The sequence below is a fragment of the Pyxicephalus adspersus genome, chromosome 3 (assembly GCF_032062135.1).
Source record: "Pyxicephalus adspersus chromosome 3, UCB_Pads_2.0, whole genome shotgun sequence".
Taxonomy (NCBI): Eukaryota; Metazoa; Chordata; class Amphibia; order Anura; family Pyxicephalidae; genus Pyxicephalus; species Pyxicephalus adspersus.
In genome coordinates, this window is record NC_092860.1 from 22,367,896 (window position 1) to 22,385,367 (window position 17,472).

General features: G+C 37.4%; 1 long non-coding RNA gene across 2 annotated transcripts; it reads right to left on the reverse strand.

The window, feature by feature from the left end:
• Positions 1-4,509: 4,509 nt before the first annotated feature.
• LOC140325825 (uncharacterized) lies at positions 4,510-13,628 on the reverse strand. Of its 2 annotated transcripts, none has more exons than XR_011919733.1 (5): positions 13,445-13,628; positions 12,994-13,172; positions 12,253-12,319; positions 5,644-6,372; positions 4,510-4,980 (listed from the first exon to the last, which is right to left on the reverse strand). It is a non-coding gene; the product is annotated as an uncharacterized lncRNA (long non-coding RNA). The 2 variants fall into 2 exon arrangements; XR_011919734.1 differs by having other exon boundaries at positions 5,644-5,752; positions 13,445-13,616.
• Between the last annotated feature and the right edge of the window lie 3,844 nt (positions 13,629-17,472).

A 17,472-nucleotide genomic window follows, 5' to 3' on the forward strand; every position in this document is an offset into this window, starting at 1 on the left:
TTGCAATGGTGACTAGATAAGCTTTTTTCAAGAATGTATTCCTATCCTATAGAATCCTATATAGACATGTGTGAGGTCTGTTACAAGGGTCGCTGGACAGGAGTAGAACTTTCCAGAAACAATCGTTTGCATTTTTAATAAAATGTTACAGTCCTAAATTTTAAAAACCATGTGCACAACTTGAAAATAGAAATAATGTTGTCAAATATGTAATAAAACTGCAGGATCTTCTTCCTGGCGATGATTAAAGCTGCGTACACACATGCAATTTTTGTCGTTGGAAAGGATCTTTCACGATCCTTTCCAACGACAAGGGACTGCATGATGTATGAACGGTGCTGTACATACAGCACCGTTCATGCTCTATGGAGAGGGGAGGGGGAGAGCGACGGAGCGGCACCTTGCTGCGCGCTCTCCCCCTTCCCTTTCATTAGGATCGGTTGTCGTCCATCGTCCGTGGATCCGGCAGGTCGTTCGGACGATGGACGACACCGACTGTACACACGGCAGATTTTCGCCCAATATTTGGCCGATGCTGATTATCGGGCGATAAAAATCTGATGTGCGTACGCAGCTTTACACTTGGAGTATGATCGGTTTTGTAGGGCCTTGCTGGAACTCCACATCATTTCTCGGAATTGTCTTCTTGTCCAGCAGATGGCACCAAAGCTCCTCTTTCACCATCATGGAAAAGAGCAAATACCGGTACCTATAAAAGTACACTGCCATCGAGGTCCAATATGTGGATAAATAGATATTGCTATAAGGTTGTCAGCAAAACTTTCTTCCTTATTTGTGGTTCCACTTCAGAATGTCTTTTTGTAAGTAGAGATTTCATTTAATCTCCATCTGGAGATTTAATAGACAACCCCAACAAGGCCAGAAAGGTTTACATGCCTCTCCACAAAGAATCTTTACAGGGAAACATTCCTTCCCTTTGTGAATTTTTTTTTAAAGCAGAGCTAAACTAAAAAAAAATACTCACCTTTATTCCCACATATCCACTGATAGGTGATCTAGGTATAGGTCCACTTTAACCAAATTTACTAACTCTGGGACCTATTAATATTTATTGTTGTTTTTGCTGTGATGTACCCTTATTTCCATTCTTCCTCTCTTGACCTTCCTACTTCTCCAGGTATAGGTCTAATCTCCATTTTAGCTGGTATTACAACAGGGTTCCAGCCAGGCAACAGAACTTTAATTACTGCATTTGCTAAGCTTGTATATTCACAAATTTTGTTTATATCTCAGAAAGATATTTCAATACTTCCATACAGATCGATAAAGTAGCTTTACAGTAAACACATTTCTCCTTTAAGTCTACCCTGATATTCCTGCATAGGTACTGTGCCACCACAATGGCAAAAAGAGGAGTAACACAATTCCTTTACACCAAGATGGAACCAGATGGAACACACCTGTTGGTCTCTGGTACCATAGATGGGACCCTGATCTCATTAGTTGTATTTTTTTTTCATAAGGTTTTAATACAATACTGCCATTGGTAGAGGACACAGGTATTTTTAGTAGGTGGGTTCTAACTTCAAATACTTGGTAAATCCACCAGATTAGTGTATAAACATCCCCCTAAGCAGAGTTATAAGTTGGCAGCCCTCCTCTACAATTATGACCTTGTTGACATCTGGTCGGTATTGAACCAAGTCGATACTCGGAACTTTGCTGCCCACTTCAGCTATTCTAAAATTGATCATGCATTTATTCAAACTTTTAGCTATAGCAAATGTTGCTTTTGCCAGCATCTTTAACACACTCTTGTCCGATCATTGCCATGTTGTGTTTAGGCTTATAGGGATAGGAGAGAGGCTTTCTGGGCCCCACTGGGGATTAAATGTTACATATGGGAATGTATTACATCCACAAAAATGGTGTCTTCCAATAGTGTGGCATATCAGATCAGATCCTACATGCCAAAGTAATTTCTGAACAAAAAATGTAACAGCAGCCTTTGTCCTTGGAGGACCATGGCACATCAGTCGCAGGATCAATTAAGTTTGAACGCTGCCTGCAGTAACGTACTTTGTTTAATGTCCTAAGGAATCCAAAGATTCACTCAAAAATAGGCATAACCAGCTGCCAGGTAGGCACATGGATCTAAGCAGCCACATAAATTTGTACTCATATCTGATGGCTTGTTATTTTCCCGTCATCTGTATTTTTGAGTGGATCTTTTGACTCCATTGGACACCATAAAAGGTGGCTGACTCTAGGCAGTGCTCTAACCTGATCAATTCTGGTGTTCCTCTGAGGGCAAAGGCTGTGTTTTTTTTATTTAGAAATTGCTTTAGCTTGTAACATATGGGGTTTTGTCATCCCATATGGGATTTTGTCATTTTCTGTTTCTGCAAAACTTGCCAAAATCAAGCCAAGTGTGTGCCATACAAAATGTGCCTCACTTATTCTTCTGACATCTTCCTTGAGCCAAAAATCAGCCCATATATTTAAAAGGATAGAAATCAGCAGAGTTCAACATTATTGGGGGGACTAGACTGGGATGGTGCCTCTCCCCTTTTTTGTTTGTTAAATTTAATTTTAGAAGACCTTATCCAATAATCTAGCTCACCTCCTTCCTGGCTTGGCTGGATAGTCTCAGTCAAAATGAACATTTTACCAATTTATGTACCCAACTAAGGCTTTATTTGGAAAAAGAAATGCCATAATATAAGCAAAACAACTGGGATTGACAAGGAATACAATGCCTGACCCAAAACCCTAATGGATGCTTATGGAACCCCCCTCCTGCTCCCCAATCCCTATGAATTGTGGATGGTTATGAAATTTACGGTTTCATCATATTCTCTCTGCTTTTAGAATAGACTATGTAGAGACTTTACAAAGGGCAGGGTGTTGACTTTGTCTCTGTAGTTTCAATATGAACGTCTGTTGCAAGAATGTAATCAGTTATTAAAAATGACCTCCCTACTAGTTCCATGTATATACAATAAATGAAAATGATAAACTAACCTGCATGTTAGCCTAGAGGAGTCCTCTCTCCTCACCTCTCTCCCCTTCCTATGTTGGTTAATATCTATCCTCTACTTTTGATAAACATATTGGATAGGTTCAGTTATTGTTGAACATGAAGTGGAACAACATGGGGACATTTTCCCTTTGATTAAATCTGAGTGTTTGTCTGGTTTTATTCTGCAGTTCAGACCTTATTCGATATCTTTATTTGACTACTTCGTAATGTTATCCAAAAGAATTGTACTATAAGACTGCGTGGGAGAGAATTTTATTGTGCAATATCAGCACACTGGCATGCTATATAGGTGATATTTTGTACTGAGCAGCATAGGCAAAGAATCACTGTCTTACACACTAGGTGGTCCAACGAATTTTTAAAAAACGCCCACAAAAATTCCTGCAAACTTGGACGCCTTGACAAAATGTTTTCACCTACACAGTCTAAGTCCTGGCTTTTGTCCTAATACAGAAATGAGCCTTATTGTATATCTGTTATAGCTGAACATAATCGTATAACCAAAGGGGTGAGGTTTAGGAGGGAAGTATTTCAATACCAATTTAAGGGATTCCTAAATATATTTCAATCTTAAAAACAACTTTAAACAGGCTATTTTTCACCCTCCCTCCCAAAAAAAAAAATGTTAGGGGTTATTTACCCACTTAGATGTTATCACTTATTAACACAGATAAATCTGTTAAAACCAAAACAGTACACTTTATGTTTGCTTCAAAAAAATTAAAGAAGCATAGAAGCAAAAAACATTAGTAAACAACACACATTTATATAAAAGGGGACATCCATTAAACAAACATGTATGTCACCACAAAAAAAAAACACTTTAAAACTAATTTATGATGACTTCCAAACACATATGTATAATATATATATATTATTATATATGTATAATGTAAATATGTGATCCTATAGTTGTAATTATGAACAGTACCCCTGTCATTTGCACGTTTGCTGGGACTACATCCACTTCTTCAGATTCCAAGACGAATAAAGTTACTAATTGTTTCTTACGTATGTGCGATATTGTTAATAATTTAATATGTCTATATGCTGCTTCTATGTCCTTGTTTTAGGTGAGTTGTTGAATTTTCTTGTTCATACAGTTGATTACCTATATTTTGAAAATCCAGTGCAGTCCTTTATAAAAGCTAGGATTAAGCGTTTAGACTGCTTTATGCAGCTTTAAAAGCACAAAGTACCCTTGATGGTAAAGAGTAAACTTTTCTGTACTCGGAAAGACAGAAGTATAAGAGGTCAAGTGTGTGCGCATGTGGTGAATCAACTTACTTCCTGGAGACACCAACAGTGTGAATTCTCATCTGGATTTCCAGGTGGTTCATTTTTTTCCATTATTTATATAGTGAATCATATTACACAACTATTTGTAATGTGCATAGATCCATTCACATTGCTCCTTTATGGAGGCTGTATTATGTACATGAACTGTTCTAATATATCTTTCACTGGGATGTTAAGTTGCATTAAATAAAAAACAGTTCCAAACATTAATTTTTGTGTGTCTTTATTTCAGTCTTCAAAGCAACAACATGTGAAAATTTTGAAGGGGTGATTCTTGCCTTTACCCAAAGCACACTAAAATATACTGTATCTGCATATTTAGTTTTAGAACATTTTATTGTAAACCAGATATTGCCATTGTTTTCTAAAACAAATTATATTGACATTATTGGATTTTTGGCATTTCTAATACATTACAAGTGCAATTCAAAATATTATAACATTAGAAAGGTCACTGATGTAATGGTCTTTCTGAACTGAAAGGCTTTATATTTGGTCAAACAAAGAGGCAAAGCTGAGGTCTGGTGTGCACATCTCGCTACAAGGTAGTTATTTCAGGCAGATTTCTGCATAGATGAGATGGCACATAGGTGTCACTACAAAGTAGATTATAGCTGGAGTCGAGAGGTTTATCATTGCCATTTGTACATTATGGTAGGCTGAGCATTGATTTCTTCCTAGAAAGAAAGGGATTTAAGTGCAGTTAAAAGATCAAAACAAAGAACATATTCCAATGCACAAAACTATGAACATTATGGATAGATGGCACTAGTGATAAAGTTTATAGCCTGTGAAATTTTTTCACTGTCAACATTCTGTAAACCACCACCCCCATGGAAGCATCTACTGGTATTGTCTGTACACCTTATCACCGGAGCTTTATAATAACTACAAACTGCATGGTATGGGAACTCAAAGACTGGCATTATCCAACTTCCCACACTGCTTGTACTGGGTAAGGTTAATTATTAAAAGATACTATACAGCACCTAATTATAATGAATAAGAAAGTTTCCAGCAAGAACTGATGAAGTCTTGACAGTCTCACAAATTCTTAATGTAATGTCATCTATATAAAAATAAGTGTATTTTCTTTGCATTTTATTTAATTTTACAATTTTAATGATATAACAGCTCACTGAACTGTTATTTTCATTTTTTATAAACAGATCCATGACATTTTTATTTCCTACAAACATCCCACTGTGTATCCTGCTATTGGGCATCAATATCAATCAAGAGATAAAGAGGACAATTATTGTATGCTGTGGACTGCACAATTCAGTGAATGAAAATAGGTTCTTCTAAAATCATAGTATACCACCTTGCATTCCATTTACCTAAGGTATGCGGGGATCATTTTGTGCACATGTACGTTTGTCACTGTCTTTCTGTATTGTAATATTAAGGGTCCAAACACAGTTCTCTGGTCAGATGTGTTGTGGAAATCTGGTTGAAAAAAAACACATGATTATTGAGTCCAATGTCTTACAAGTTCCATCAGTTTTAGTTCTTAGGAAGGCCAAACAATCACTAATGCTGTATAACCTACTGGGGGGAAAATCCTTTCTTTCTTTTTTTGCTGGTAACAAAGCCTTGTTGTTTCCGGTCTTTAACAACTCACAATACAAACATAGAATGTTTTTTTTTAATAAAATGTCTTACTAAAATAATGTCAGACCAGAATAAACATGATATTTTAACTGTAATAAAGACTCTCTAGCAATACATATCGCTTTCAGTGTTCCTGTCTGCTGCTTCCAGCACAGCAAACCAAACAAATGGCTGTGAAGCAATCATGCATCCACCGTCTATCATCTATACATTGTAGTTCCCAGTGCCGTATCGCTAGTTCTGAACACTGTCACATGGGGGTATGTGCATAGCTATGGGAAAATACAACTTTCAGAAAAATATATGCTTGTGTGTCTTCTCTGGGAGTACTTTCTGAGACAATAGACAGGGGAACCAAAGAAACTTTATGGCAGTAAATGATGCTACCTACCAATTGTCAGTTCACTTTGCTTTGTGTAAGTCCCCTGTGGGTTTACTTTTCAATTTCCTAATGCCTATAAGCATATATATATTATCACAATCAAAGCAAGGCAACATCCCAGACAAACACACAAATGAATGCATAATGTTAAAATGCAATTTATTACAATTGTCAATGTTTGAGAGCAAATATATTATCATTATAAAACTATAAGCTTTCTACCATTCATATTTTCGGTATACTCAGCCAAGAACTCATCTGAAGCGCACCTCAAAGTTCCTTGTTGTGATCATTAAGGAGTCTGAAAATGTTGGTAGTATTTACAATTAATGCTGAATGATGAATGAAAAATGGGTTAAATATTTTACCAGCCCTTGGTACCTCTACCCACTGCAAAGGTTTAAGGCCATTTTGAATGGTAGATAATGCCATTTCCTGCTTCCAAAGCCTTGAAAACTGCTTCCCTTAAATGCCTAATTGGTTGCAGCTAGCAATAATGTTATCTATTACAAACAGGATAGATTTTACATAAGGACAGCATGGGCCTGCTCCTAACCCAGGATGGTGGACAGTGGAGTATAGTGCCAGTTGCCAAAGGAGTGAATAATAAGGTCACTATATCGCCCTATTTGCCATGTCCTTGGAAAAACAAGTATAAAGGTGGGAGGCCTAATAAGGACTTGCTCAGACTGGCAGTGAAGCTGTGGTGCAATTACCAATTCCTCACTCCCACATGTAGTCCCACCCATGGCCACGAATAGGGAGTTAATGGGGAGCAGCAGAGAGTGGTTCAGTACCACCCACAGCTGCAGGCTATAAAATGATCAGACTGCAGTTATTAGGATAAAATGTTGGGTTAGGGGCAGCTTTTATTTGTATCAAGCTCCAGACAATAAATATAAACGCCTAAGTTTTTTCTGTTTAAAATACCATTAAAATGTTTTGTCATATCTGTTTGATCAAAACTCCAACTGATCCTGCATAACATAAAGTGAAAGTCACTTTGTAAAAAATGCAATCGTGCAAGAAAAAGAAATTCACTAAACTAAGTAAAAAGTCACTTTGGAAATATAAAAATTATCCTTATAAAGGGAACCCACTCTACCTCTTTATTAAATGAAAGTGAATAAGCATTATGAACAAGAGGTTTGCTACTGCAAGGAACGCCAAGGAAAAAAGCTTGGAAAATAATACAGCTGCCATCACTGACTGGTTATTGTTTGGTTTATCTAAACATTTAAAGAGGAACTATACTCAAAAGTAAAAAAAACAAATAATTAAAAACACACTTACCTTCAATCCTGCAGCGCAGTCCGATCACTCCAGAGGTGTCCGGGTTTGGGTCCAGCATCGTCCTGGCATTTCTCCCGGAGCCAGCGCTAGATGCTCAGGCATGCACAGAATGAGAGCCTCCTGGGATGCCTGACGTAAGTATCCCGCGAGGCTTTGCGCTCCCATTCATTCTCAACTGCCTAGGCGGCCGAGAATTAGGGGGTGGTGCTGCACCTTTTTTTTTTTAAAAGAGTGTTGCACCTAAAAAAAAAAAAAATTATAATTTTTTTCCTTACATAAAAGGGTTCTCTATTCTTTTATGTAAAGTGAATATTCTGAGTTTAGGTATGCTTTAACATTTACTATTACTATAAACTAGCAGATTGTTGGGTAATAATATATTCTAACCAGTAGAGGGCATTATTGCAGCATATTTGTGAATTTTACCAGTTCATCAGGGGCAAGACCAAAGTCAGCACACATTCAGTGCAGGTAAATCACTGTAATTTAAAACACATGCACCAGAAAGACATACATACAGTAAATGTTTGGTGATTATCACCTTTACTCCTTTATAAATTTACCCCTATAATTTATCACTTTATTTTCTTGTAGGGTTTCTTTTTTTAATGCACATAGTTGACAGGTATTTATAACATAGGATAACATGTCATTTTCTTTGGATAAAATTTTAGGTGGGCTTTGTAGTATTATTCTGTGCTCAGTTTTTCTCTAGCATGTCTAGTTTTTGTGATGCAGCTATTTGTATATTGTGTGAAAATCCTTATAGATAGCCTTAATTTATTACATTGTTTAACAACAGTTTTCTTTTTTTAAGGTTGGAATGGTTCATTCACGACAAAAGCACAACTTCACCAAATTACCACAGGACTTAAAAAGATGTACAAATTATATTTCGGCTGTCCACTTGGTGACCAGGATAAATCTTGGGCTCCACATGTCATCTGTATTAGTTGTTCCAATGGACTGTGTGACTGGCTAAATCGGCATAAAGCAGCAATGCCCTTTGCAGTCCCGATGGTGTGGAGAGAACCGCGGGACCATCTTATCGACTGCTATTTTTGCAATGTCAACAAAAGGGGATTCTCAGGTAATACTAAGCACAAAATCGTATATCCCATCCTCGATTCTGCAATTAGGCCTGTTCCCCATGATGATTCCTTGCCAGTTCCAGTACCGCCACATGATGGACTTGCTTCTGTAGGAGGTGATGAGGAATGCGCTGGAGTTGCAGCCAGTTACAACCCCGAATCATCTGATCTTGACTACTTGGCCGATGAAGATTCAGAACCAGAGACCTTTACACAAGCAGAGCTGAATGATTCTTGTTCGTGATCTAAATCTCTCCAAAGACAAAGCAGAACTTCTTGCTTTGTTTCTTTCTCTTGCTTCTTGCTTACTTCAAGGCTTAAACAGAAGCACTTGCTTGGAAAGGGTGTAACTGTAACTCACTACAGAAAACAAAATCATAACCTGACAAAGTTCTTCACTAGCGATGGCTAACTGTGCTACTGTCATGATATAAATGCACTCTTTTAACAGTTTGTCACAAGAGCATGTTCCATCTGAATGGCGTATCTTCATTGATTCCTCTAAAAGAAGCTTAAAAGCAGTCTTACTGCATAATGGTAATTCCAAACCAAGTTTACCGATTGCCTATTCCGTTAACCTAAAGGAGTCCCATGACAACATGAAGTTACTACTTGAAGCAATCCAGTATAAAACACACCAGTGGAGCATCTGTGGTGATCTAAAGGTCATTGGCTTGCTGATGGGAATGCAAGGAGGATTCACAAAATATTGCTGTTTCTTTAGCCTGTGGGACAGCCGATCTACAGGAGACCATTATGTCAAGTGAGATTGGCTACCAAGAGATACCTAAAAGCCCAGGACAAGCAGTGCCAAATTTCTGCCTTTGGTTGATCTGCATAAAATATTTCTGCCACTTCTCCATAATAAGTTAGGCTTGATGAAGAACCTTGTAAAGGCCATGGGTAAATCAAACTTCATGCGTTTTCAGTACCTTGTTGCACTACAAAAATGAAGGAAGGGGTATTTATAGGGCCACAGATCACGTCTGTTTTGCAGGATGATATTTTCAAACAATCTCTCTCAGCAGCTGGGCTAGAAGCTTGGGATGCATTCAAGTGGCTGTGTGAAAATTCCCTGGGCAACCATAAGTCTCCTTCATACAAGGAAGGAGTTCAGAATCTGCTTGATTCATACCAGAAACTGGGTTGTCGCATGTCATTAAAAATACATTTCTTGCACTCACATCTAGAAGTCTTCCCGGAAAATCTTGGTATGGTGAGTGACCAACAAGGAGAACGTTTTCACCAGGACAGGTAATGAAGTACCGCTACCAAGGCTTCTGGAATGAAAGTATGATGGCTGACTACTGCTGGATGCTGTACCGCGACAATCCAGACAAAGAGTACACAAGAAAATCATACTCTAAGCATTTCTGAAGGAACAATGGTACCTGACTGACACTGTTCAGTAGATCTATACCACAGTGTGCCTTATTTTACTTCACACTGAACATGTATTACCATTCACTTCAATGGTACTTACGTTTTAGTGCAAAATACATGCACGTACATATGTTAACTATAATTGTACTCATAACTCAGGAACTTTATGTGTTAGGGAAAACTGAAAACAGATCAAATATCTGCTTGAAAAACTGATTTAGGAAAGTTTGCTGTGGTTTCTGATGATTATCAAAACTAATTTTTTGTTGACCTGCGTAATTGTTCTATGTTGGTAGTTTTGACATTCAGAGCAGATGTTTATTCAATTCTTTTTTTTTTAAATCTTTTTTTTTGGGATTGTTTTTTTTTTATTAATATATATATATATATATATATATATATATATAGCAATCATCTTCTGTGGTGCTGTACTGAGTACATTATAGATAATATCTGATACTATAAGCAAATCCAGCAATACAAATACAAAACCTATGAATAGTTAGTGCAAATTATAATTACACCCAGCTAAACATGTTAATCTGAAGAAGTACAGGAAAGACGAGACTCAAAGAGAGGAGGAATGTGCCATTACAGGCTTACAATCTAGAGAGCAAGGCTGATTTTGGAGGGGGCAATGTGGCCATCTGCCCAGGGCCCCCACTTTTTGCAGGGTCCTAAATGAGAGTTGGAAAGGGTGCAGGAAGCTGGAATGCCCTACTTTATATCTTTTCCAAGAGTCTTGTTTTGTCTAAAACTGTTCTGGGTAAGGAGGAGTGGGATTAATACATAAAATAACATGACAAAATAGTACTTGATGAAGCAGCCATTCCTTTGACCATTGGTGCATAAGAGGAAAATGTAGACCGTCATGCTGATTCAGTGGCTTCAGCATATTTAGTCACTGACCTGAACGCAATATGCAGAATATTAGCTCTGACTTTTGTATCCTTCATTCCAGGTTAGTGACACAGAAACTAGTAAAGTTACAAAAAGTCAGAAAACTTTTCAAAGAAGTTAATCAATAACAGCCCTGTATATCTCCTCCTGTAAGGTATCCTAGGAAAATATAAAGTAAGAGAAATATAGAGGTTGCATTTTCTGATATTTGCCTGGCTGTCTGTGATTTCAGTACTTTCGAAGTAATTAGGCTTGATTTAATAAAGCTCTCCAAAGCTGGAGTGGATACACTTTCATCAGTAAAGCTGAGTGATAAAGTAAACCTGGAATGGATTTCTTCAAAGTCATTTGCTATTTGCTAGTAATTGTTTTCAATCCTTGACCAGATCCATTCCTGGTTTGCTGGATCTCCCAGCTTCACTGATGAAAGTGTCAGCCTTGGAGAGCCTTGAATAAATAATGGCAAATGACTTGGAAAAAGTATTCAAATTAAAAAGTCAGAGTGCCTTATCCGCATCCTTGTCCTAGGCCCCAGAATCAGAATTTGCTGAAGCTCGAGATGAAATGGGCAGCCTGCAAGTTATCCTTAGTATATGTTTCTTTTGAGTGGCATGAATATTTTCTGGATGTATTTTATTTCTCTGTTTTCTTCTGATCTTCCAGAAGAGGGAGCAGAAGGACTGTCGCAGTGCACAAAATGATTAGGAGTGAGCACAGCATGGGGGAAGAAAAGTTGCAGGAACAGCAATAAGACATGTGATAAGCCACAATAGACAGTAACAATAGGTCAAATAGCATGAGAACATTAGAGGGCTAAAACATTCCCAAAGAGATTTGTCCAATCACCAATCCATCTATGTAATTATGTACAACTGCAACATTTTTTTTTATTATTGTAGATGTCATTACAATGCCTATAATTTTCCATTGTTCTTGTTTTCCAATTTTATTAGAGAGGCTTAGTGCTCCTTCCCAATAATGCGTTGCAATAATACATGCAGAAACTTAAGTATTACAGCAGGGGTTTAGTCGTAAAAAAAGAGGAGGGGGTACGGAACTTTCTATGGTAAGCGCACATGCGCACCATTGTTATGTAAATACCCCATTCCCGAAAGAAGTGAGGGCGCGGCGTGCCCACACATACTCGCCCACTCCACCCCTAATTACAGTAACACACAGCAACGTTGGTGTGCCGCAGTGCCATTAAAAATGAACGCATGCTATTAGTGCAACATACCTAAACATGCTACTGTCCAACCCAAATTAAAAAGATTTGGTTACTTTACCTCTATGCCCTATATGATCTATATGTTTCCTGAAGGCCACCTTCTGTGCTGTAATCCCAAACAGTACCTGAATGGTGGTGCACAAAATACAAGGAATGCAGATGAATAAGGAGGTATGGTGCACATCAAAAATAAAAACTGGAATGAAGAAGTATGCCATTACCACCTGGCCAAATTTTGCATTGATTAAGTTCAGTACATAAAACCTTCAACTCGGATTACAAAGTTTATGGTACAAATCCAACTTTTATTTTGTTTTTTTTTATGTATTTTGCAAAATATTTAAGAGCAACCAACATACACGCCATTTCATCACTGCCATCATGAGCTGCTAATTGGTGTTTAAGCAATTGTAGAACTTTATGAAGATGGTACTTTTTTTGCAGTACAAATTTTCAGAGCACTTTTATCTGGTAGTCACTGAGGCCAAAGAGACCCAGCAATCCCCCATTACCCACTCACATTATCTGACATCAGGCTGACGAGTTCCCCCATTACCCTGTATATGTCGGGGCCAAGCAAGGGAGCAAGGGGTACTTTTTTTCAAGATTTTGGTATGAACAAAACCTGACCATGACCATGATCTTTTAATTGGCATCTACATTGGTCACTGGAAACATATATCTGACTAATATTTAGAACTGTATCTAAAATTTATATCTAAGCCAATATCATCATGTTTTTTCTATTAAAGTAATTTATAAAAAAAAGACTTAAAGCAAAAGTAAAGCCAGTTTATACTCATCTGTCCCTGTTTTGTCACGGGTGCCACCGACTTCTTCAATCCTCTTTTCCTTGTTTTAATCTAGGATGGTGTACTCCATTGCAGGCTTGTGGGAGTTCATTCAGTCCAAACAACCACGGGGGAAGCCGGGATTGCCGGGTATATGCAGCTCATTGATTTTGACTGATGAAAAGAGCTATCAGACAGATAACAATACTTATTGCAGCCCCGCCTGATTACAAATTTTTTAAATAGAACTAGTTAGAAATAAATAGAAGTTAAAGGTAACATAATTAGTATTGGTATATAAATATAACTAAAAACATTACTGAAAATACCAATAAAACTATAGTTGTATTTGCTGTAGAATAACACATATTTTGGGCATGATCACAATGTACTATTCTGTTTATCTGGACTCATAGAAACCTAAATAGTATCATAGGCAAAATTTCAGATATTCCTTACCTGCTGATGAGCCAATAGACATGAGATGGGGTTAAATGTTTACCAATAATCCAAGCACTGAAGAATCACTATTTCTGCCCAACGCTCACACATAAGTGAACAAACCATTGGTGCAGACTGTGTACCTGTAAAAATGTCATCTGGGACATACAATATTTGATTTTGCATCACCAGGTAAATAATCAATATCTCCGATTACCTGGATTACCACAATGCACCACTTGATATTCCATTAAGTTCAAGCAAATATCTGATTGATTATTCATGGAAACTGGTGTTCTTGCTCTGCTTTGTTTTTTGTACAGTGGCAGTTTATACAGCAAGAAGCACTTACTGGCAACTGGCAGACAATTGGAGTTTTATCTGCTTTTTACTAAATCCACTTAATATAGGGAAGCAGTTGGAGCCCCGAAAAGTAAATCACAACCTGCGCAATTTTTTAAATACAGTACACATTTTATCTTAAAATTAATCTATATGTCCTGAACCAATTTTCTTTTTTTGAGAAGTCACTTTTGCTTCAGCATTAAATAAAATTTTCTAAAAGCTTGCTCATGTCTTGTACAAAGCCACATTCGAAACTATGAAAGGGAAGAGAAAATCAATATATACATGTGTATATATATATATATATATATATATATATAAAAAACTATATAACATCCTGATATATTATATAAATATATATACCAGGGTAATCCTCTGTTTCCCAGTAGTAATCTAAACTAAGTGGGAGAACAGTAGTGCAAAAAATATAAAAGCAGCTGGTGTTCAGGAAAACAGACAGTTACTGCTATAAAAATGTACTTCCACACCACCACTGCTATACAAAACTGAATTACTACAAAACACAATGACATTCTCTAAGGTTATCAACCTTTTTTCTGGATATAGCATATGGTTTTTATGTGTAGTGATAAAATCACAAATTCCTTCCCTATGACTTGTTCTTATTATTGAATTTACTCAGTCTATAGAAATGCAAAGAGTTCATAGAAAGCAGCACTCTGAGTTCAATCCAAAGTTCAAAATATATTATTTGGAAAATCTTAACATACAGCAGGGGAAATAAGTATTGGACACATCAACATTTTCCCAGTAAATATATTTCTAATAGGGCTATTGACATGAAATTTAGACCAGATGTCCGTAACAACCCAATAAATTCAAACATACAAGGAAATCCAAACCAAAACATCCATAAATTAAGTTACGTGTAATAAAGTGGAATGGCACAGGGCAGAAATATTGAACAGATGGAGAAAAGGAGGTACTTGTAAAAACAATAAACCTGCTGAAATCTGTCAGTATTTAGAAAGCAATCCTGTCCCCTGTCAGTGCAAATTATTATCAGTTGGTTTAATCCTAATTGATTGCCTATAAAAAGGTTTCTCAATACCAAGGTATCACACAAGAAGCATCTCATGATGGGTAAAAAGCAAAGACCTTTGCAAACATACTGATGGCATTGGTTACAGATGTATTTTTCTGAATGTCCCAGTACCATTGGAGTACCATTGGAGCCATACCCAGAAGTGGAAACAACATAATTTTACCCTACACCAGCCAGGACCAGGCGCTCCTCACAACTTTTCTGACAGAGATTTGTCCAAGAGCCAATGACCACTTGTGGAGAGCTTTGGAATGGAATTATGGAATTATCAGGTACAACTGTTTCAACGTCAACAATAAGTAATCCACTCAACTGACACGGCCTCTATGAAGAAGCATGTTGGATCTCATTTAAAGTTTGCTGCGCACCATTTAGACAAGCCAGTGAAATACTGGGAGAATATAGTCTGGTTAGATGAGACTAAAATGTAATTCTTTGGATGTCATGAGATTGGAACTTCATGGTGTGGGGATCTTTTACAGCATATGGTACTGGCAGACTTCATATAAGTGAAGGAAGGATGAATTGAGAAATGTACCGGGACATTCTTAATAAGAATCGGCTGCCATCTACCAGGTTGCTGAAGATGAAATGAGAGTGGAGATTTCAGCAGGACAATATTCCCAAACACGCAGCCAAAAAAACTTACAATTTACTTCAGAGAAAAGAAAAGTTGTTAGAATTGCCCAGTTAATCCCCCAAATTGAAAATCTATGGATAGAACTGAAGATCAGAATTCATAGAAGAGGCCCCTGGGACCTTCATGATTTGAAAGCAGTTTGTGTGGAAGAATGGGCAAAAATCACAGCTGAGCAATGCATGCAACCAGTTTCTTCATACAGGAGGTGTCTTGAAGCCATAATTATCAACCAAAGCTTTTCTACTGAGTATTAAATACATTTTAGTAAGCGTGTTCAAAACTTATTTCTTGTACCATTCCACTTTATTACATATAACTTAATTTTGGATGGATTCATTTGGATTTCTTTGAATGGGCCTGATTTAATAAAGCTCTCCAAGGCTGGAGAGGATACACTTTCACTAGTGAACCTGGGTGATCTAGCAAGCCTGGAATGGATCTGGTCCAGGATTGAAAACACAAAGGTTTGGTGGATCACCCAGCTTCACTGATGAAAGTGTATCCTCTCCAGCCTTGGAGAGCTTTAATAAATCAGGCCCTATGTGTGGATTACTTGGGTTGTTACAGACATCTGGTGTAAATTTCATGTCAATGCTCCCATTAGAAACATATAAATTAATTTTATTGACGTGTTCAATTTCCCCCACTGTATATATATATATATATATATATATATATATATATATATATATATATATATATATATATATATGCTGTCTTGGCAGACTGCTCACATGAATTCACAAGTCCTTTTTCCTTGGCAATGGCCATGGGGGGCAGTCCTTTCCCTATGGCATTGATGTGTGAGTGTCATTTAGTGCCAGTTAAGGAATACTGTGAGCGGTAAAGACACTGATTCTATGGCAGTCTGGGCTCAATCAAAGTGAATGTAATGATTCAGACCATTATTTATTCCAGAACAACATTGCAGAGGAAGTGGGGGACAGTACTGAAATATGGTGGGGATAGTTGGTTCTTGGCCACTTTCTTTAAAGCAGGAGCAGGGCCCAATAACTAAAATATAAAATGCTGCTTTAAGAGCTTCAGGGAAACTGTTTACAATGTTCAACCTTTTAAATGCTTCTCATATTCTTGTAAAAGCTTTTATTCTTCAGAGTATAGAGTATGTTATCTAAAAGTAAACATTTTTATAACATTCTTTATTTTTCAACATTTTCAAACAAATATATTAACATTAAGATGAGATAAAAAAGGGGGTAAATTCAGGGCATACAAAAACAGTACATTGCACATCTCACATTGTTTAAAAGAAATCTGTGGCTGATCGGTGCTGGCGTTGTGAAGCTGCAGCTGGTAGTTTACTCCACATATTCTGGGATTGCACAACATTGATCCCTTTCTGGTCAGCGGTAGAGGCGGTTATTGAAGAATTGACAGAAGTAGATATATGCAACAGACCTGAGCTAGCCCTTTTACATTTAAATGATTGGTCTAAAAAGAAATACCACACCTCTCTGCTTAAGCATCTTTTAAATGCTGCCAAAGCCTGCATTCCTTCCTTATGGAAACAGTCCTCTCCCCCCACTTTATCACACTGGTTTAGAAGGGTGAACGAAATTAGGAAGATCTTGGAAGATTGGAAGAATCTTGGAATCTTTTTACCAGTCCTGATGAGAGATCCGATAAATTTCGTAAAACCTGGTTTTATTGGATACAATATACCACCACCAGGCGTATCTCCCAGTCCAAAGCGAGGTTGATAATGCTGACAATCTATTTTAGTAACGAAGCTGCTATTGAATTTGTAGCTCTATGTTCCCAATCACACTATATTTGGCCAGTATTCAGTCCGGCCGGCAATGCCATACCCCTCTCCCCTTTCTGTGGCTAAAAGAAAAGAGAAGGGAGAAGAAAAAAAAACATACAGCATCAAATCAGTAATGTAGCCTAAAATCATTAGGGACAATAGGCCAAGGAATTGTCCGTCTGCATAGAGATACATAAGAAAACAGAATCATAGATTAACAGTAGTCC